Below are 23,077 nucleotides of genomic sequence, written 5' to 3'. Positions count from 1 at the left end.
GCAATTGCATATGACCCCTTTAATACTGAATATTTTCTTAATATTTGCATTTTATGTGCCACTCTGTCATACACCTCACTTTTCAAATGAACAAATTACTATATTTATTCAATTCATATTCATTATTTCTTTAAATATTTACTATTCTTTGCACAATTCCATTATACACTTCACTTTTAAATGAGCAAATGACACAATATTTACTCAATTCATATTCACTATTTAATTTTTAAATATTTGCCATTTGACAATTCGTTATACACTTCATTTTTATATGCACAAATTACACAATATTTATTCAAACTATATTTAATATTTTATTTTTTAAATATTTGCATTTTACATTCAGTTCTTTTAAATGCTTCGCTTTTTAAACTTTTAAACTTCATTCACATTTATATTTTATTTTTTAAATATACAAAATTTGGCGCAATTCGTTATGCTTCACTTTAATTGAATAATTGACAAATTTACTCAATTTATATTTAACAGTGCTGACAAACGATTAATCACGATTATATATACATAATATATGTGTGTGTACTTCGTATATTTATTATGTATTTATAAATACACACACACATGCATGTTTAAATTTAAGGAAAATGTTACATTTCTATATTAAATATGTTTAGATATGATATATTGTATATGAATAAAAATATATGCACATTGATAAATGTAAATATTTTATATATTAAATCATATTAATTACACATTATTACACATAATACTGTACATATTCAGTATTTTTTTTCAATGTTTGCAATTTTTGCACAATGTTTTGTGTTTTGAGTGTTTACTCAATTTATATTAAATATTTCATTTTTTTATATTTTCAATTGGCAAACATGCTTCACTTTTTTAATGAATAAATTGCACAATATTTAATATTTTAAACATATTTGCATATTTTGTGCAATTGTTATATGCTTCAATTTTATGAGACCAAATTATACAATATTTGCTCAATTCATATTCAGTATCTAATTTTTGATTTTCGCATATATAAAGCACCAGAATGACTGATTACATTTGCAAAATGAGCCAAGCACAACAGACCATACTGTGAAGAATAATGTGTCCCACAATGCAATGCACTTGACTTGACCTTACCTTTCCAGTGTGATGGATGTATAAGAATGAATCAGAAGAACAGATCAATCAAAAGCAATATTTTTTGGACTCTGAATAATATTAGTATTGGCTGTTGAAATATCTGATCGGTCAACCACTATCTTTCACTGTTGGATGCAATCATTATCTTAAAGCGAGAGCAGAGCAGAGCACTACTGCCTAACACGGTGAAGGAGCAAGGAGTCTGTGCCTTCCCCTCACTCACTCACGGATTTGACTTCCAGGAACGCTGCTTGTGTGTTACTCATGCTCCTGCAATTCAACAGAAAAAAGTAGTTTAAGCAGTTTAAGAGAGAAAGGTGTTTCCCTTACACCAGCCTTGAGAGTCATTTTACTCTAAGCCTCTTTAGAAACAGCATTTAATGCTAAGGGGAGAACATTTTGCTTGAGAGAAACTCCTAATATCAGAAGCTGGGAAGTGCTTGTTACTTAGGAAGGGATGGAATGCTGGGAAGGGCTCATTTCTTTGGTCCTTTGAGGACACCAGAACAGCCTTTAGTCAGTAAATATCGCTATTTAAATTTCTTGTGCATTTACTTTGATCAACAACCAGCTACACAACGCACGGATTGTACTTGCATCCCTCAGAGTCTCGTTTTCATTAGTATCGAATTAAATACACCGCTAAAGTCAATACAGAGTTCACCAGAGTCAGAGGAACTGGTGCTCTCGGGGAAAAGAAACAAACAATAACACGTTCGTCACAATATATCACAGCACATTCTGCCAATGCTGGCTGCATCATTCAACAGAGCAGATCAATAGCGTGATTTTGGGGCGGGGCTATCTGTTTGTCGACTAATGGCAGGTGAGGAGTGTGTTTAGTACAGTCATCATTTTTACAAATTTGATGCAGAAAAGACTTCACTTTCACTTTAGCATTCTATTTGCTAGATGGCTGGTTGATTTTCTACTTTTGCATTTAGTGTTGTCTAGAACCCATTAGAGAAGACAGAAGACATCATTTTTGGTTCAAGATCCACCCCCTGAGAACCACCAATCTGCAAATCCTACCAATCGAAAGTTTGGGTTCTGTAAGTATTTTTTGAAACAAGCTCAGCAAGGCTGCATTTATTTTTAATTATTTTGAAAAATACAGTAAACACAGTAATACTGTGAAATATTATTACAATTTAAGATAACAGTTTTCTATGTGAAAATATTTGAAGTGTAATTTATTCCAGTGATGCAAAGCTGAATATTCAGCATCATTACTCAAGTCTTCAGTGTCACATGATCCTTCAGAAATCATTCTGATATGCTGATTTACTGAATATTATTATCAATGTTAAAAACAGTTGTAATGCAGTTCTAACTTAGCTGTAATTAGGATACACTTTTTTCAGGATTCCTTGATTAATAGAAAATGTAAAAGAACAGAAATAAAAATATTTTGTAACAATATAAATGTCTTTACTGACACTTAATGCATCCCTACTGAATAAAAAATTATTGACCCCAATCTTGAGAGGTAGTACAAATAATACATTTTAATTACAGAAAATGAGAAATGCACATAATAGCTGCAATGAAATTAAAATGTATTCTACACAATATTTACATAAAATAAATTATAAAAATGAAGCTTTTTAACGGAATGAAGCTTTTCAATTTAAGACACAATTAGGAACCAAAACCTTGTTAGCCAGAAGGCGCCGTTACCATTTTAATGGCTCAAAAATATATTGGTCTTTGCTGCTTTTCTCCTCCTTATGAGCATTGTATAGTATAGATTGGCAGAGGCAATATAATGCCATAGAACTACCACCAGCCATGTGACATTTAATGTAAATGTCAAGATATTTATGTTTGTATGTCTGTGGTACTGGAAACATCATTCTATCTATCACACTATAGGCCAAAGTTGCTTGAGATCCACATAAAGCTACAGTAGAAATTTCTAAGTTATTTATATTATAGAACATATACAGCACAGCACAGATTTCATCCACTGCTTGCGTTTTATTTATGACTTCTTACATGATTTACATCTGCTTTGAAAATAGAAAGACGTGTTAAAATGCATCTCCACCATCTGGCTCTCATGCCACCTTTAAAATATATATATAATCTATGAAAAACATAAATAAACCAAAGATCAAAAGTTTAAATATTTGTCATGCGTCACACAAAACACTATATTTAGACACTCAAGAAGTGTCCGAGCTCATTTTAAGTGCTCGTAACAGCGCTGTCCTTGAGGGAGGATATTTTTCTGTGTGCCTGTGTTGTAGAGTCGACCCCAGCTATAGTAAATCTGCGTAAAGGCCGCCTGTTCATTGGGGACTGCAGACAAATGTGTCTGTGCTGCACTCATGTTCTTGGACTTGGTCAGAATTAGGTCAGAAAAATCTAATAAACAAGTCTTTTTATTCAGGCTGTCCTCATTAAAACGTCTCACTCTTGACCAAGTTAAATAAAGGGTTTGAGGGGGCGGAGCTTAAAGCTTATTGGTCAGCATAATGCAACCACTCTAGAAACCACATAGCAACATGCCGAACACATACAACATCCTGGCGTTGTGGCAGCAGGTTTTGTAGACAAAGGTTTAAAATATTTTTTTTTTTATTTTTTTTAAAAAAGTCTATTATATGCTCACCACGGCTGCAGTTATTTGATTGAAAATGCAGTAAAATCAGCAATACTGTAAAATATTACTACAATTTAATATAACTGTTATTTGAATATATTTGAAAATGTAATTTATTCCTGTGATGCAAAGCTGAATTTTCAGCATCATTACTCCAGTCTTCAGAGTCACATGATCCTTCAGAAATTATTCCAATATACTGATTTGCTGCTCAATATAATATCTAGTGCTATCAAATGGTAAATGGAGATTAATCGCATCTAAAATAAAGGTTTTTGTTTACATAATATATATGTGTGTACTGTGTATATTTATTATGTATATATAAATACACACTAAATTAAATAAATATATACATGTAAACATTTTCAAAATATATACTGTTTGTGTGTGTATTTATATACAGTATACATAAATATACACAGTACACACATATATATTATGTAAACAAAAACCTTTATTTTGGATGCGATTAATCACGATTAACCATTTGACAGCACTAGATATTTTATTATATTATATTATAAACGGTTTTTAACATTCAACATTATTAATAAATGAGCAGCAAATCAGCATATTAGAAAGATTTCAATGAAAGCCAATGAATGAATCCAGTGAAATTTCCACCAGTGAAAATTTAGCTTTGCATCATGGGAATAAACTATATTTTAAAAGAGTTTTAAAATAGAAAACAGTTAATGTAATGTAATGATATTTCACAATATTACTGTTTTTACTGTATTTTTGATCAAATAAATGCAGCCTTGGTGAGCATAAGGGACTTCTTTCATAAGGGTAATTAATTAATTCCAAACTTTTGACTAGTCCATTTTCTTCATAATATTTAAAAAATGTTTATTTACACTTTTAATACAAAATACAACTAAACAATAATAATTAAAAAAATTCTTAGCTGGGAAATTCAAGCAAAACCTCTCAAGTCAAACCGTGAAGCCCTGAAAGCCGAATGGGGCGTCACTCTCACTGATGCCCTGACGTTTGATCGTTTGCTCATTGTGATTATCTACACCGCGGGACACGCGAGAACCACGGGCGCCTCTTAATGCACTGCGTGTTGAAAGCCTTTCAGGCTGTCCGGCGACTGTGATCTAACTGAGCCTATAAACAGCTACCTCACTGAGAGTGTTTTCAAGTAAAGACAGGTCCCAGCAGTGGTGAGGCTTTCTACGGGGCCATTAAAAAATGATGTGGCCTGTACGGTTCAGCGCCTGTGTCCCGCCGCAATCTCAGGTCAGCCAGAGTGCATCACGCATGCAAGTTATTGGACCAATTCACGCCAGAGCACGTCACAACACACACACCACTTAACCTGTTCCCAAACCCATCCCAGAGGAGCGCGGGTCACGTCACGGTCAGGCAGCAGTCGCTGAAGGGAGCTAAAGGCAACCTGCTATGTATTATCAATAAGAAATTTGCCATCTACTAGGTGAATATCAATAAATGATTTAAAAACTGAACACACAAGGAGTCAAAGACTCAATAAAACAAAGCATTCGTTCTGATGTGACCTTCAATGGGAAATCAATAAATAAAATATGGCTGTGTGAACATGGCTGTGGAAAGTGCACTACTTTTAGCTGCTACAGAATCAGATTGATATTCAGTTTATTCAGATTTGTTTCAATCAGTCAGTTTAAAGACTGAAATTAATCAATGAATTATGTTAACCCCCCCCCCCACTAAACACTAAGAATATCTTAGAAACACACACAGAAGCATTTAGAACAACTTAGTAGTCACATAACACATCCTAGCATTGTAGTAGCTACTTTTTCACAAGTTAGCATCATTTAATTTAGCTAGATCTGTTAAATTACTGATGTTTGTCACTATGCTGTTCGATGTTAAGTCATTTATGATTTCCAATTTGACAGTTGGAATCCTCAGGAGCTCTTATCGCTCAGTGATTTAAAGACAGGTATGATTTTTGCAGTAAGAGTTGTTCTGTTTTCATATTTTTACTCCACAAGAATGCATCAAATTGATCAAAAGTTACAGTAAACGGTTATAATGTTAGAAAAAAATTCCAGTTTTAAATGCTGTTCTTTCAATTATTGCAGTTAGCAGCACAACTGTTGACAATAATCAGAAATGTTTCTTGAGCAAATCAGCATATTAGAATAATTTCTGGAGGATCATGTGACACTGAAGACTGGAGTAATGAAGCTGAAATTACATTAAAATAAATATTAAACTACGCTAGATAACAGTTATTTTAAATATTAATAATATTTAACAATATTACTGTTTTTACTGTATTTTGTACTGTATTTATTTTGAACAGTTGTGTATATTGTGATTTTGATCCTCATATTTTCATTTTAATGGCTAAAAATTATGTTTCTGCCAAATATTATGTAATTACAAATAATGACTTTTTCAAGCCTTCTGTTTTGTCTTGACGTGATAACATCTTTAAATGAAATCTATTTTTGATCTCTTTTTATTTCCTTATTTAGTAATCCAAACTCCATAAATAAGCTGGGAAATACTTAAGGGCAATACGAAATTCTTCAAATCAGGGCTAGACTTCTTCAAATTCAATTTAAAACACTGACTACTGCAATTCGTAATAAAGTTTCTCCTCATACACTCACATCTGGTGCTTTTGACCTCATTTACAAATGCTTTGTGCATCAGAATCATTAAAAAGAACCAGTTCAAAAGAACAATTTGCTTGCGAATCGGACATCGCTAACACAAACGTGCCCTTGCAGCAGCAGCAGCCAGCATGTGATTCTTCCCTCTCTGTCTCTCTCCTTCATTTTTTATACTTTATTATAACTTTCTATTTAACCCCCTGGAGTCTAAGGGTATTTTTGGGGCCTGGAGAAGTTTTGTCATGCCCTGACATTTGTGCTTTTTTCATTTTCTTATAAATATCTAAATGGCTAAAGTCTAATCTCACTGTAATCAGCACAAACTGGGCTATAATAATATGTGAGCAGCATGTATGTACATGATTGTGTTTTTGAGAAAAAAAATGTTATGCATGGTTAGTGAAAAACTAAAAATGTTAAATCACTTGAATAAGGCAATAAAACACATATAGAAAATTGGTTCCCAGGAATTTTGAGAACTGGAGCTTGTAGCCTAGAATTTTTTTTTTCTAAATGATGTGAAAATCATCTTGTTTACTCACTTACAGAAAACAATATATTGATTTAAATTTTCTAAAACACTTTTTGTGGTTAAAAGTCATATGCGAGTAGGCCGTCAACTATCATGAATTCACACCTGAGAAGACAAAGGCCTGCATAATGAGCTGCATAATGAGCCATTCAGTCAGCTGTGTCACTGAGAGGGATGAGTTTACAGAAAGAATGTGAGGACAAAATAAATGTATATAATTTTATGTTTGTAAATATTTAGAATATATTTTAATTATCCCACAACATAATTTAATATTCACTTGTGAGTGCAGTTAAACAGTTTATTAGGAAAAATCAAAGCTGACTTTCAAACTGAATTTTTTGCATCATTACTCGTCACACAATCCTTCAGAAATCCTTTTAACAATCTTATTTTCTACAAAAAAAACATTTATTGTTATTATTATCATCATTATTGTTATTATTATTATTATTTTTATTATTAATGTTGAAAAGAGCTGAGAATATTTTTCAGTTTTTTTAGGGGGGGATAAATTGAAAGAACAGCAATGATTGTTACATTTGTTTCAGTTACATTTATTGTTACATTTATATTATTTACATCAAGCTTTTGAATGGTATAGTAGTGTATATTGTTATTGAAACTTCATAATATTTCACTTGATTATACATTTAGTCAGGAATTATAGTTTGGAAAAAGTCTTTGGAAAAAATTCTAACTAGTAAAATGTTTACACGTTATGTGAAAACTAGTACAAGTATATAATAAAATAAGAGACTTACTCATGTTTATGATCTCTGCTGAATAAAGTGCTTCATTCTTTTTTTCTGAGAAAATCCAAATATCAAATTCCTCAACCACATCACATCTTTTTTGGGGTGAATTATGTCTTATTCCTCTCATCGCGAAGCAAACAGTAAAATATATAAAAACTTGAAGAACAGTCTCGCTGCGTTGTCTTCTGTTGTGTGGGCGTATTCAAAAGCCGCGCGCTTCAGTGAAACATTTGAATCTCAAAAGCGCGCTCGGCGCGGGGGCGTGGTCGCATTAGAAGATAATGAAGGGGGACGTGAAAAAACGGACATCGCGTTGTTTTTCATATGGATTACTTTATCACAGAATATTTTGTTTCAGCAGCACTTGTTTAGTTTAAAAGTAGACATGTCAGGCTTTCTATAGATATCTCTCTCCGTGTCTCTTCGTTGAGTATTCACGGAGTTACAGTTCATTTTAATGACGCATTTGTAACTGAAGATCAGCGCAGACAAAGCTGCAGACAGCACTCCTTGTTTGTTATCTTTATTTTTATAAGTGCACAAAGATTTGTTGTTATTATGTCTGTATACAAAAAAAAAAGTACACCCTTTACAGATTCGATTGATGTATTGCTCTTATCTGTACGATCAAAACTGAAAGTGTAATTTAAGTTCTTTTCGGGGTTATCAGGAGAAAATACCCCAAAACGCGTATACGCGTTAATCGACTCCAGAGGTTTAATTCAGTTGGTAAAGGGAGACGAGCGTGACACATGGCTTGAAAGCAGCGGCGCTTTTATTATGCAACACTCAACTGCTTCCGCTCCTTTCGGTCGTGCGTTTGTGGGGTAAAGCAGCCCTGTTTTATCATACTAGATACATTTGAAAGTTTTGTTGTAATGCTACTCTGTGAGGTCGTCACCTGTCTAATAAATTGCATAACATATTAAAGCATCTTTTCTACAAGAAAAAAAACAGAAATCGAGGTGTTATGACATCATTGGCAAGCGACGCAATGACCAGGGACGAGCCACTATTTAAAATTGCTATTTCTCTGGATTTAAACATTCTTCTAAACATTTGGGATAATGTAAGTACTACAGTTGCAAAAAAGGTGGAACATTTTCAGTAAATTTTGGAAAAATTCCAGAAATTTTGGAAACTTTCCATGATTTTTTGGAATCTTCCAGGGATTTCTGGATAGTTTCCGGAACCTTACCGGAAATTTTCCACCCCTTTGCAAACCTAGTAAGTACACAGAATATATAAGTCAGCAAAATATATAAAACTGTTCTAGTGGTTTTTAAAGTTGCGATAACTAATTGCAGCAGTGTTGCCAAGTCCACAGATTTCCCACTTTCATACTGTTGCTGCATGACCTTCTTTTAGTCCGCGGGTTGAAGCGAACCACCCTGGACCCTTTAAATGTGATTGGAACCCTAGAATGTGATTCTGATTGCCAAATTCCCCCTGAAACGCGGTTAGGCAGTTTTGCTATGCAGACCTGGCAACCCTGAACTGCAACAATATTTTTTACAGAGTATTCCTGTGTTATATTCTGTACTTTTAGAGGTGTTCATATCTCTTCAATAGGTATACTTCTTAATTTCACATGTTTTCATCCAGTGTATTTGGAAACTACATCTAGCCAATCATTTAACACTGGGAATTCTTGCCCACTCCAAAATTGTGTAATTGCTTTTCTCTCTCTTAGTGTACTACAGTAGATACTTGGAATGCTCCGATCCACCTTTTTCACCTCCGATACCGATTCCGATACCTAGGGTTCGGTATTGGCTGATACCATTACCGATCCGATACCAGTGAAGTTTTTTTTTTAATTTATATATCTCTGTGTGTGGAACTGATAATTATTCTTTCACAATCTACTAGATACAGACTACTCCATTATAAAGAAAAATAAAATAAACAATATATATGAAAAAATTTAGGCCTATGTGTATTAATAATCTATGACAAAAATGTATCAAACTAGGTTAGTGGATAATTCGGCAGCAAAAGTTATTCTAAAAAAATCAGTGCACGATAATTTTAGAAATCCAAACATTTAGTGAAAAAAAACAATATTTTGTAGGGAACAAATAAAAGTGTTGCATTTAATATGTAAAATGTTACACTATTGCTATAATTCTATTTGTATTATTATAAAATCCATTCATTAAAAACATTCATGAATGTATTTATTTGCAAGTATATACTATAGAATTAAAGTTTTTTTTTTAAATGTTTATTTTATTTTTTTATAATTTTTTAATATGTGATAGATAGGTTGGTAAGATAGAAATGCAGAAGTGATGCAGGAGTGGATTACGATGTGCTTATAAGGCGTGCAGAATGATGCGCTTGAAGCAACATGGCATCAGGCTGTGACTTTGTGTTGTTAAAAAAATGTACAGTCTTTTCTACGCCCATGTTTTGTTCTCACAGACACCCGGTAACAAGTGACAAAACAACATTAAACTCCAGCAAGAAGATAAAGTCCTTTTTGCAAAATCATAGACATGTATTTACAAATCAAGTATAATAAAAGGGAACACAGAATGATCTTGGAGAGAGCTTTACTGAGCTGACTGCCGTAACCGCGACCAGGGTTTAAAGGCTGAACGAATGACTGACAGCCACAGTGGAGAAAAGAGTTTGTGTGAACTTTAATGTAAGGACTTAAATATTCATATGTAGCTCACATTAAGCAACCATATGGCTTCAGAAGTAACACGGAACAATTTGCACAATGAAAATTAAATTCTCACACGGAAGAAAAATATCTCGGCCCTCTCTGACAGATACCTGATCTGAGAAAAATGGCAGTATCGGAGCCGATACCCAATATGAATATCGGATCGGCACATCCCTAGTACATACTCCTTTGTGTCAGGTCTTCATCTCCCCCCACGGTGACCCGGAGGGTGTAATCACAGAAACCTGCCGCAAAGAGACCAGTCACTCATCCTTAAAGAAATAAAACCATTCAAACAAACACCTCCACAAAGCACAGGTCACATGTTGATGAATGCAGAAATGCTCTTTTTTTTTTGTCGCTCTTAAATTAGTTGTTCTGTGATTTGATCTGAAAATCCCAGCAACCACTAGAGCCTTACAACAGAGATAGAAGCTCTCCAAACTCGAGCTCAGAGACAAAAGCCATTTAATGGAGTATAGTTATCAGGAAAACATCAATGATAAATGCTGTACTTATTCATTCAACATCAAAAATTATTAATGGACATTTCTACCCAAAATTTGTGTGTGCCATTTATTTTTATGTACCATATCATTCGCCTAGAAACATGCTAATATCAAGCTCTAATTGACCCAATGGAGAATCAAGTTTCTCATGCACTTCATATGAAAAGTGCCATTTATGTGTGCTAAAAATATAAACATAAACAGTTTTAGAAGGCACTTCTAAAAAGCATCTTAAACTGGCTTAAGATGATCTGCTGAATTTAAAATGGGACAAAACAAGCATAAAAAGCTAAAACTACTAAACAAACCTACTAATCAAGCTACTTATTATTTTATGTCATCCTCTCAACATATTATTTACTTTATTATTATTATTAATTTTATTTTTTTAGATTGATTTTAATGTGATTTCCAGACCTGGAAATGTCATGAAAAATTATCAAATCTTTAAAATCTATGTGCATTTCAACAATTAACATACTTTTTATACCAAGCTGCAAATTATTTTATTGGGTAGAAATTATGGATAAAAACATTTAAAAAAAAATCTTATCTTGAACCAATGCAAAAACAAATGTAAAAATCATGGGGTTTTGTTCTGGAATATTGCATGGTCAAAAAGACTGAGAACTGCTGTTTTAGAGAGGGTCTGGTTAATTTTTTCAACCCAAACCAGCTTAAACCAGCAAACTGGTAGATGGTAGATGGTAAGGCAGCTCCATTAATGAAATATGAATGATTTTTTTTTACAAATATGAAGAATATCTGTTTGCTAATAATAGATGTATTAAATATGCACTGTAAATAACAATCCAGCTAAATTTTTGTATGGAAAAATACAAACTTACAGTGCATGAGGCACAGATATGCATGCATATACAATGTATATCTGCCATTGCGTTTATATGGATGTCCACAAACATGCAAACACAGCACATTTTGATAAATGCTTAAAGCAAGGCGTGCAGTATGAACGCATTACACTCTCATTACCAAAACAAACATGCTGCTTGTGTGTGTGTGTGTGTGTGTGTGTGTGTGTGCGACTGCTGGATTTATGTTGTTCCTTTGTGGGGGTTACATGGGAATACATTCCATCCCATTTGACTTCTTACTGGTACTTGAGCTTGCAGTGCCTCAAGGTTACACACACACACACACACACACACACAAACTGAGACTATGTAGATAAATGACTCTAGCGTGCTAGAGTTTGATCCAAATGAAGCAATGATGTAGCTCACTGGCCCGTGCCCTACATCTCAGTATGCGTGTGTGTGTGTGTGTGTGTGTGTGTGTGTTTGTGTGTAGCTACAGTAGCTGTGAGCTCACAAGCAAATGCCAAAGCTTCTACTTTATTAGACAGAACTGCCCTAGGCTGAAACTGAATAGCCCTAATGACAAAATATGAGGTGCGATGCAGCCAGCAGGCCCTAATTGAATCGTTTGTCTCACAGTTTCTGAAATTATTGCTATGGAGACACTTAGCTGCACTTTCCTGACCATACGAAAGCATTTAAAGATTTTAAAACTAACTCTGTTGCACTCTGCGGCAAAAAATGGAAGTGTTTGGCTCTTGGCGCAGAGGTTTTTTTTTTTTATAACATTACATTCATGTAAATTTATGTGACAGTCTATACTAGAGACTGGCAACCTTAAACATTAAGTGACACTAATTTTTAAAATATAATATAATATAATATAATATAATTTCACATGCAAAAAGCTTTTCAATGGTTATATTCATATACCAAAATAAAATACATTAACATATGCCACCCACATTTACATATCAAAAACCTATTCAATCCTTAACACTACAGTAGCTCATTTCACATGCGAAAAGGTTAGCCAATCAAAAGAGGTCATTCATGTGTACAAAAACAAACCACATTAACATATGACCACCTTTATTTACATATCGACCTCTATTCAATATTTAGAAACTGCTATGGGTACATATAACGAACAACAGTGTGAATGGTACATGATATAGCTAAACCAATCATATTTTCATATAGAGGTCTTAAGGTACAGTCACAAAATCTGCATGCTTAATTCTAAGGGTTTAAGGTGAACTTTAGAGAAAAGCATGTAGAAATACAGAAACAGAAGACACATTTACATGTAGCCTGTGACAGACGTGAAGGGTCCTGTGACACATTCACTTCACAACACAACGGGTCATTTCTCCTGACTCTGCAGCTTCAGTACTCTATGCTTGAGTGGGTCGTATTGATGTTTGCTTTATTGATTAAAACCAACCCACACTCATTCTGTCTTTGACTCATCTTCTCTGTATCTATACATGCTATTTGGGTGAATCTCACAAATACTGTCAAACATATATCTGGATCATATTTCATCCCAAGTACAGAACAAAAAAAAGGAGAAAAAAATAAAGAAATTATAGTTTGCCTAAAGAAAATGAAATCTACTTTGTGTAAAAAGTAACCAGTTTATTTTTTTTTTCATATTTTTTTTTCAGCAAAGAAGCATAAAATTAATCAAAAGTGACAGTAAAGATATTTATAATGTTACCAAAGAGTTTAAATAAATGCTGTTCATTTGAACTTTCAACATTAATAATATTATTAAATGTTTCAAAATCAGCATATTAGAATGATTTCTGAAGGATCATGTGACTCTGAAGACTTAAGTAATGATGCTGAAAATTCAGCTTTGCATCACAGGAATAAATTACATTTTAAAATATAGTACAGCAGTTATTTTAAATTGCAATAATAATAATATTTCACAGTATTACTATTTTTACTGAATGTTTAATCAAATATATACAACCTTGGGGAACAAAAGAAAAAAAACTTTTTTCTTTTTTTTTTATTTCTAACTAATTAATTTTTTTTTTTTTTTTTGGAATTTGTATGTTTAAAGTTTTGGTTTTGGTGAGATTGATCCATGTCGGACCACGAGCACAAGATTCTCATTTACCTGAAGCTCTCTTTGGGGCTGTCTGTGCCAGCAGGCCTGTCTGGAAAACTCTATAGACCATCATCCAGCTTATTAAAGTGGAAAATGAACTAATTATATACAAGATCAGCAGGAAGGGAGACAGAGAGAAGAACAGGAGCTGAGAGCTGAGAGTGCTCCAGCGTCCTTCAACCTGCAGAAAGGAAAAACTCATAAAACAACAGCTCAGTGTACTTCTGAGAACAACACTGCATTATCACATGTGAAGGGCTGCTGAGAGCACAGCCTCTTTCACCTCACAGCCGACAAACATTAAAAAAAATCTGTTATCTTTCAGGGTTTCTGTTAGAATACATTACCAACCCAACTGAAAATTTACTTTACTGAAATAGGGGGGGGAATATTTCTGATTAATCTGTTTTTAAAGTAAACACAGTGAGATTGTGAAACATTATTACAATTTTTAAATGTTTCTATGTGACTATATTTCAAAATGTAATTCATCTATGTGATGCAAAGATAAATTTTCAGAATCTTCAGTGTCACATGATCCTTAAGAAATCAAACTAAATCTTATTATTATTAATGTTGAAAAGTTGTGCTGCTTTGTGCGACTTTTTTCCCAATATAGAAAGTTCATTTCTATATTGGGATTTATCTTATGTAACAATATAAATATATTTGCTGTTAATTTTGATCAATTTAATGCTTCTTTGCAAATTATAATTTCTTAGATAGATAGATAGATAGATAGATAGATAGATAGATAGATAGATAGATAGGTGATAATCATCTAATCAAAATAAAGTATGCATTTAAAAAAAACAAACACATCAAATCAAACTTTATTTCGCAGTCGTACTCTAGAACCATCAGCACCTTCATGTTTCCCCATAATAGATAGTTGCAAAAGCTATTTTCAGAACCAATTAAATCATCCTTTAATGCCAACACACTGCAGCACCATTTGCAAAACGGTAAACAGGATGCAACTTTTTCAAAAAGCGTAAATTATAGAAGGTCTTACAAAACAGAAATACAAATCATCTCGGATAACATGCTCATTAGCGCATAATTGAGCCCTGGCAAATAAAACCATGCCATGAAACAATAACTCCATGTAAATCACAGCAGAGAGCATTTTAATGCAGAGCATTGGGAAGCATAGATTTATGACAACGGTAATCATCAAACATGTTACTGTCAGTTGTGCATTCAACACGCATGTTAGCCATGGTACTTAGATGCAACATCTGTGATCTGTGTTTGCTTATCAAATAAAGTGTATTGGATGAGAGGGAAAATAAATACAGCTTGTCCATTAATATCATATTAAATGTGCTGAATGATCAGCAGATGATCTCTGACAGACAACGGGATAGTGTCCCGCATTCAATATCCCACAAACCAACCAATAAATCACTGATTTCATTAGCGGGTGAATATAACGGCTCATTAAAGCAAACTGATAAATAGCTCAGAGCTAAAACGATGAGTCAATCACTTTTTGAGATGAAATGATCAGCCCTATGAAGTCCCTATGGACTTTAGTTAGACTAGATGCCATGTTTTAAGTCTTTGAGCTAGAAGTCTGCATTATAACAAAACTCTCTGCAATGTGATCCCATTCCTGCTCTCCGACTCTCTCTTCAGTACATTTTTATTATTGACTGGTTTTCATGTCGTCTTTCACTCCCATCGCCTCATTCTCTCCATTTTGCAGTCATGAGGTCTTTTCAAATGAGCCTCAAACTGCTTTGTTGCATTTTGGAATTGAAGATCTATCTTTTCTTACTCTGCCGTCTGTACCTGGATATTACGTGTCTGTAAAATGGGCACTTCAGGTGATTCTGAAAGGGAACGGCTTGGTTTTGGCTTTGTTTGGCTTGCTAGAACAGGACGGAAATCTAGGCCAGCTAGGGAATGTGGTTCAGGGTAAAAATGAGGGGTTACGAGGCTGTAAGTGCCATGTGATTGATTGCTCCAAAAGTCCTTGCAGCAGACAAAGAAAAACATTAAATGAAAAAGAACTGATGAAACATCTACTGCAGATATAATATACTATTATATCTGCTAAAATTATTTAATGAAAGTGAGTTAACAATAATTAACAAAAAATAGTTACTAAATGTTAACAAAGATGAATAAATACTCGAACAAATTTATTGCTTGCTGATTCATGTTAGCTAGTACAATAACTGACCTTATTTTAAAGCACTACAATAATAATAATAATTAAAAGTTATTTGATTTTATTTAATTAATACATTTATAATGTTACAGATGATTTCTACTGAAAATAAATGTTGTTATTCTTACAGGTCCTTCTCAAAAAATTAGCATATTGTGAAAAAGTTCATTATTTTCCATAATGTAATGATAAAAATTAAACTTTCATATATTTTAGATTCATTGCACACCAGCTGAAATATTTCAGGTCTTTTATTGTTTTAATACTGATGATTTTGGCATACAGCTCATGAAAACCCAAAATTCACTATCTCAAAAAATTAGCATATTTCATCCGACCAATAAAAGAAAAGTGTTTTTAATACAAAAAAAGTCAACCTTCAAATAATTATGTTCAGTTATGCACTCAATACTTGGTCGGGAATCCTTTTGCAGAAATGACTGCTTCAATGCGGCGTGGCATGGAGGCAATCAGCCTGTGGCACTGCTGAGGTGTTATGGGAGGCCCAGGATGCTTCGATAGCGGACTTAAGCTCATCCAGAGTGTTGGGTCTTGCGTCTCTCAACTTTCTCTTCACAATATCCCACAGATTCTCTATGGGGCTCAGGTCAGGAGAGTTGGCAGGCCAATCGAGCACAGTAATACCATGGTCAGTAAAACCATTTACCAGTGGTTTTGGCACTGTGAGCAGGTGCCAGGTCGTGCTGAAAAAACAAAATCTTCATCTCCATAAAGCTTTTCAGCAGATGGAAGCATGAAGTGCTCCAAAATCTCCTGATAGCTAGCTGCATTGCCCCTGCCCTTGATAAAACACAGTGGACCAACACCAGCAGCTGACATGGCACCCCAGACCATCACTGACTGTGGGTACTTGACACTGGACTTCAGGCATTTTGGCATTTCCTTCTCCCCAGTCTTCCTCCAGACTCTGGCACCTTGATTTCCGAATGACATGCAAAATTTGCTTTCATCCGAAAAAAGTACTTTGGACCACTGAGCAACAGTCCAGTGCTGCTTCTCTGTAGCCCAGGTCAGGCGCTTCTGCCGCTGTTTCTGGTTCAAAAGCACACGCCTGTGCACGGTGGCTCTGGATGTTTCTACTCCAGACTCAGTCCACTGCTTCCGCAGGTCCCACAAGGTCTGGAATCGGTCCTTCTCCACAATCTTCCTGAGGGTCCGGTGACCTATTCTCGTTTTGCAGCGGCGTTTTTTTGCCACACTTTTTCCTTCCCACAGACTTCCCACTGAGGTGCCTTGATACAGCACTCTGGGAACAGCCTATTCGTTCAGAAATTTCTTTCTGTGTCTTACCCTCTCTCTTGAGGGTGTCAGTGATGGCCTTCTGGACAGCAGTCAGGTCGGCAGTCTTACCCATGATTGCGGTTTTGAGTAATGAACCAGGCTGGGAGTTTTTAAAAGCCTCAGGAATCTTTTGCAGGTGTTTAGAGTTAATTAGTTGATTCAGATGATTAGGTTAATAGCTCGTTTAGAGAACCTTTTCATGATATGCTAATTTTTTGAGATAGGAATTTTGGGTTTTCATGAGCTGTATGCCAAAATCATCAGTATTAAAACAATAAAAGACCTGAAATATTTCATTTGGTGTGCAATGAATCTAAAATATATGAAAAAAAAATTCATCAAAAAAGTTTCACCTTTAAAAAAATTAAGCAGAACTTTTTCTATTAAAATAATTAAAAATGTTTCTTGGTCAGCAATTCAACACATTAGAAGTACTGAAAATTCGGTTTGCATCACAGAAATAAATTGCAATAAATAGTAATTACAATAAATTATATTACAATAACTCACAATAAATAATACAATAAACTGTAATGATATTTCAAAATTGAAAGGCGCATTAAAAATAAAATGAATTATTATTATTATTATTATTATTATTAAATCACCACTAGTAGATGGCTGCAGAAATGTACCATATTTCCACTCCCTAATACACATATATATATATATTTTTTCATTTATTAAATTCTATTTAGACATTATGAATGACAGTAATAAAAAAGTTAATTTTATTTGCATCTCAACTACCCAGACAGCACAAGTACATTTGTGATCTGGGAAACATCTGCTGTGTACTCTGATAAACGTCTCAGAAGCAGTTTTACATGCATTCTAATAAATGTAATTTGACATCTGACAGAAAACATTTTAGAGACCTATTGCAGATGAGCAAGCACTCTTAAAAATACATCTTGCATATGTAAATGCAGACATCAAATAGACATCTCTGAGATTAAGTACATGTGCGATTAGGGTGAGTGCGTTACTGTCAGGTGCTGGTGCCACCTTCTGTAGAACTTAATGGCACTGGTGCTGGTTTTCCTCAAATGTTAGTCTGGAGTCCTACAATGTTCCTCGAAGTCAGAAATGTCAAAACAGTATTATTATTATTATTATTATTATTATTATCATTATTAAAATGGAAATATGAAATTATTTCTTTAATGAAATGATATACTAAATATAATTTAAAAAAAAAAACTGCCAGTAGGTGGTGGTAAATTTCTTAATGATTAAGTCATCGAGTCATTTATTCATTCGATTGTTCAAATGGCTGATTCATTCGGGACAGTAGTAAATGGTGTTTATATATATATATATATATATATATATATATATATATATATATATATATATATATATATATATATATATATATATATAAACAGAATGAAATCTATATAAAATAGGGATGTTCATTTCGGTTATTTTATCTAACCGATAACTCACGCTCGTTAACCGATTATTAACCGTTAACCGACAAGATTATTTTAAATTAGAATTTAATGAATTTAGAAAGGACGAGTGTCTGTGACGTGCTAAAAGTACTAACATTTGTTTCCCGAGGATTAATTTTACATGCCAAAAACCAGCAAACACTGATTTTGAGGTTTAAAATGGTAGTAATATTTCATCACGCACCTGCAGCGCTTCTGCGAGCAGAGAAAAACATAATAAAGCTAGGCTTTGTATATATATATATATATATATATATATATATATATATATATATATATATATATATATATATATATATATATATATATATATATATATATTATATATATATGTATATATATATATATAAAACACAAATAAATAGGCCTATATGAAAAATATAATTTTACTTAATGAATTAAGAAAATGAATGAAAAACTTTGCAACAAGTAGCCTAGTATGCAGAGTTTCAGTTCATTTTTGTGCTGCACGAAAGGAAACCAGACGGCAGAAAGCAGCATCCTACACAGTTAAGCTTTGCTACCTTGACAATGTTCATTATCATAATAAAATAAAAAAACACACTGCTCAGTTTAAATGTGTAGTAAAGTCTGTGCCGTTAATTGTTATCACCGTACTGCCGTGATGTTATGCAAAACATTTTGTTTTACGTGGATATTGGAATGGCAGTGAAGTAGGCCTAGATAATAAATAATAATTTGGCATTAAAATACATCGCTAATATGGAAACATTTGATATGTGTCGAATGAGAGACCCAATGTTGGTTTCAGTTATGTTTTAGCCTAAATGAATTAGTTTTGGCTTGTCGTTTATAATAGCTTCATATATTTTTAATTCTTGTTCTTTTCTAAATACTGTTAATTGGAAAGATTTGTTGTGAAGTAAGGGGAACTAAAATAGCCTAGCCATGTTTACAGTGTTTATTATAATGTTTGTAAACATTTCACGTTGGCATTAGGCCTATTTCTGAATTAAATGATCAAATGTGACTTATCCGCAACTTATGTTTTTTTTTTAATCTAAAAAAACACTTCTTTTTTTTAACCATGCAGCAAACCTTTTTAAATATTTTGATAAATTACTGAAAATAAATAAATGACTTTTTAAACCATTTAACTGATTGTATTAATCTGTCAAAATTCTTAACAGTCGATTAATGGTTAAAGGTGCTGTATGTAGGTTTGACACCAAGTGGTTGAACTAGGTATTGCAGTCCAAATTCTAAATATTGGAGAGGGTTTTTTTTTCACCTGGTCCCTCCTCCTCAGACTTGATGCACACACAGGCTGACCCCTTTCATCTGCCAGCTTCCATGACTGAAATTAAATACGCTGTGTTTCCCGCCAACTGGCAACCCAGGGTGCCGAAATACAACTGGGTAAACTGGCAGTGGGTGGCTTTCACAAACAGAAGACCAACATTCTGGCCCCAAACGCACATTTTCAAAGGAGAATAACTGACTGTAACATTGTTTTTCAGATAAACAAATATGTTAACTTAGCATGTTTCTTAAATATCTGCAAACATATTATGGTATTTTTATGCTTTAGTAAAGACAAAAACTTACATAAAGCACCTTTAACAGGTTAAAATGAACATCCCTAACATAAAACCATGAAAAAAGTACTTTAAAATGAATATTTTCACCTGTCAAACAGAGACTCAGACACAGAAGTCACGTTCACCTGTCGAGGTAACTATAGCAACATCATGATGCCCAACAACTGACTGCTGGAACCAGTATCAGGCACTAAATCAACAAAACAAAATGTTACTTTTAAAACAACTAAATAATTCCTAGATTTACCAATCTCTTTAGTTTTGTTTTAAAAGTCTTAATGACGATCAGGTAAGAATTATGGGGCAGCCAGAGACAGCCTGGGTTGCGCAAGACGAACCTGAACAGACTGCGCCCGTTGAAAGCCATTGTATGATTCGCACACAGTGTGATCTTCAAGTGCTCTTTATGTGTTGAGTGGGTGAAACCGGCATCAGAAGCACGTGGAACAGATCGAGAAACACGTAGGCAGAAGAGCAGTGAAACTGAAGGAGGGGGTCAAAGTTTTAGTCGAGACGGAGGAGGAGGACGACGACAGAGAAAGGTTAACACAGCGAAGAATCACATGTACTCTTGTCCTAATTAGAAACGACAGGAGAACTTGATTTGAAGATCTTCACACTTCTAATGCTAATTCAGACACTTACAAAACAGACAAACACATTTTATAGAATGGAGAGTTATCCAATATGGAGATATATATATATATATATATATATAATAAAAATGGATAGCTCTGGTCTTTGAAAGCTGATTGGTCAAGTGTGTCCATTAAATCCTTTTACAAATTATTACAAACCCCAGAGGAGTCTTAATAATATTTTGATTCGTTCCAGCGACTCGAATCATAAGACTCAGATTTGTTCAATGATTCATGCACTCAAGTGAGTGACTTAAGTCACTTAATGTAACGATATGAAAAACTCACGATACGATAATATTGCGATATGAAGTTTACAATACGATATTTTAAAAAAGACAAATGCCGAATTTAAAAAAAAATGTAAATGTTGTACATTTTAAAGTAAAATTATTCTAATGCACTTTGAAAGTTCAAAATTAAGAGCTCCAACCCATGTTCTTAACTGAGAAAACTTAAGTCAGAAAAAAGTCAGCGAATTGACTTGTACCTGAACTTTAAAGGGGACTCAGCCCTCTTTTTATTTGTCATAGACTGTCTCAGTCTAAATTACATTCACACTGGTATTTCAGAAGACAAACAAATTAAAATATTATAATAATATTAATAAATGACAGTAATAGCCATATATTGTAAAACAATTACACAGTAAAATGAATGAAAATTAATATTTAATAGGAATAGATTTTTCTTTATACTAGGAAAATTAGAATACTTCTTTCCTAATTTCTACACTTGAGAGAGATATTTTGAATTTGGACTGCATTTTAATGGCTAGCTGTCAGCAATCCATACTGCACTTCATACAGCTTTTATTTTGACAGAAATGGTAGTAGAGCTTTTATTTTGAAGCACAATTCCATCTTCAGTGAAAACATGCTTACAAAAACGCGTCTCACTACTAATCTAGTTACATGCTGTAATCATCTGCCACAACAATTCCTAACTGGTGGCTGTTGTGTCCCAAACATGCGCTAAACTCACAGCACATGCAATAAAAGAGTTTTATATCGTCATGTGACCACGATAATATCAAGAAAGTTTTGTTATCGCAATACTGATAATATCCTTACATCCCTAGTAATTAAATAAGTATGTAAGCAAAGTAAATAAATATATAACTTTATTTATTATTATTATTACTATTATTTAGAAATGTGTTTTTATGAAACTCTTACTCCTTTAAAAAAATACTGGTTAATCAATATACCAAAAAGTGGTTTGTTTGTTCATTCACACTTACATACATACAAACTCGATTCCAAAAAAGTTGGGACACTGTACAAATTATGAGAAAAAAGGAATGGAATAATTTACAAATCTCATAAACTTATATTTTATTCACAATAGAATATAGATAACATATCAAATATTGAAAGTGAGACATTTTGAAATGTCATGCCAAATATTGGCTCATTTTGGATTTCATGAGAGCTACACATTCAAAAAAGTTGGGACAGGTAGCAATACAGAGGCCGGAAAAGTTCAATGTAAATATAAGGAACAGCTGGAGGACCAATTTGCAACTTATTAGGTCAATTGGCAACATGATTGGGTATAAAAAGAGCCTCTCAGAGTGGCAGTGTCTTTTTGCTGTGGCGAAAAATAGTGGAGCAATATCAGAAAGGAGTTTCTCAGAGAAAAATTGCAAAGAGTTTGAAGTTATCATCATCAACAGTGCATAATATCATCCAAAGATTCAGAGAATCTGGAACAATCTCTGTGCGTAAGGGTCAAGGCTGGAAAACCATACTGGATGCCCGTGATCTTTGGGCCCTTAGACGGCACTGCATCACATACAGGAACGCTACTGTAATGGAAATCACAACATGGGCTCAGGAATACTTCCAGAATACATTGTTGGTGAACACAATCCACCGTGCCATTCGCTGTTGCCGCCTCTAAAAACTCTATAGGTCAAAAAAGAAGCCATATCTAAACATTATCCAGAAGTACAGGTGTTTTCTCTGGGCCAAGGCTCATTTAAAATGGACTGTGGCAAAGTGGAAAACTGTTCTGTGGTCAGACGAATCAAAATTTGAAGTTCTTTTTTGAAAACTGGGACGCCATGTCATCCGGACTGAAGAGGACAAGGACAACCCAAGTTGTTATCAGCGCTCAGTTCAGAAGCCTGCATCTGTGATGGTATGGGGTTGCATGAGTGCGTGT

The 23,077-nt window shown here is 33.8% G+C and overlaps 1 protein-coding gene across 2 annotated transcripts in view; it reads right to left on the bottom strand.

The window, feature by feature from the left end:
- LOC109113763 (kelch-like protein 29) overlaps positions 1-23,077 on the bottom strand; it is a 249,645-nt gene that overhangs the window by 182,358 nt on the left and 44,210 nt on the right. The window contains exon 3 of one of the 2 annotated variants that reach the window (XM_042747377.1): positions 10,426-10,560. The exons of the other annotated variant lie outside the window; for it this stretch is intronic. The gene's annotated coding sequence lies outside the window, so the exon portion shown is untranslated. The remainder of the gene's footprint in view (positions 1-10,425; positions 10,561-23,077) is intronic. 2 annotated transcript variants of the gene reach the window in all.

Source organism: Cyprinus carpio, chromosome B20 (assembly GCF_018340385.1).
Source record: "Cyprinus carpio isolate SPL01 chromosome B20, ASM1834038v1, whole genome shotgun sequence".
Classification (NCBI taxonomy): Eukaryota; Metazoa; Chordata; class Actinopteri; order Cypriniformes; family Cyprinidae; genus Cyprinus; species Cyprinus carpio.
Note: the sequence above shows the minus strand (reverse complement) of the source record. Positions and strands in the feature narration are given on the sequence as shown.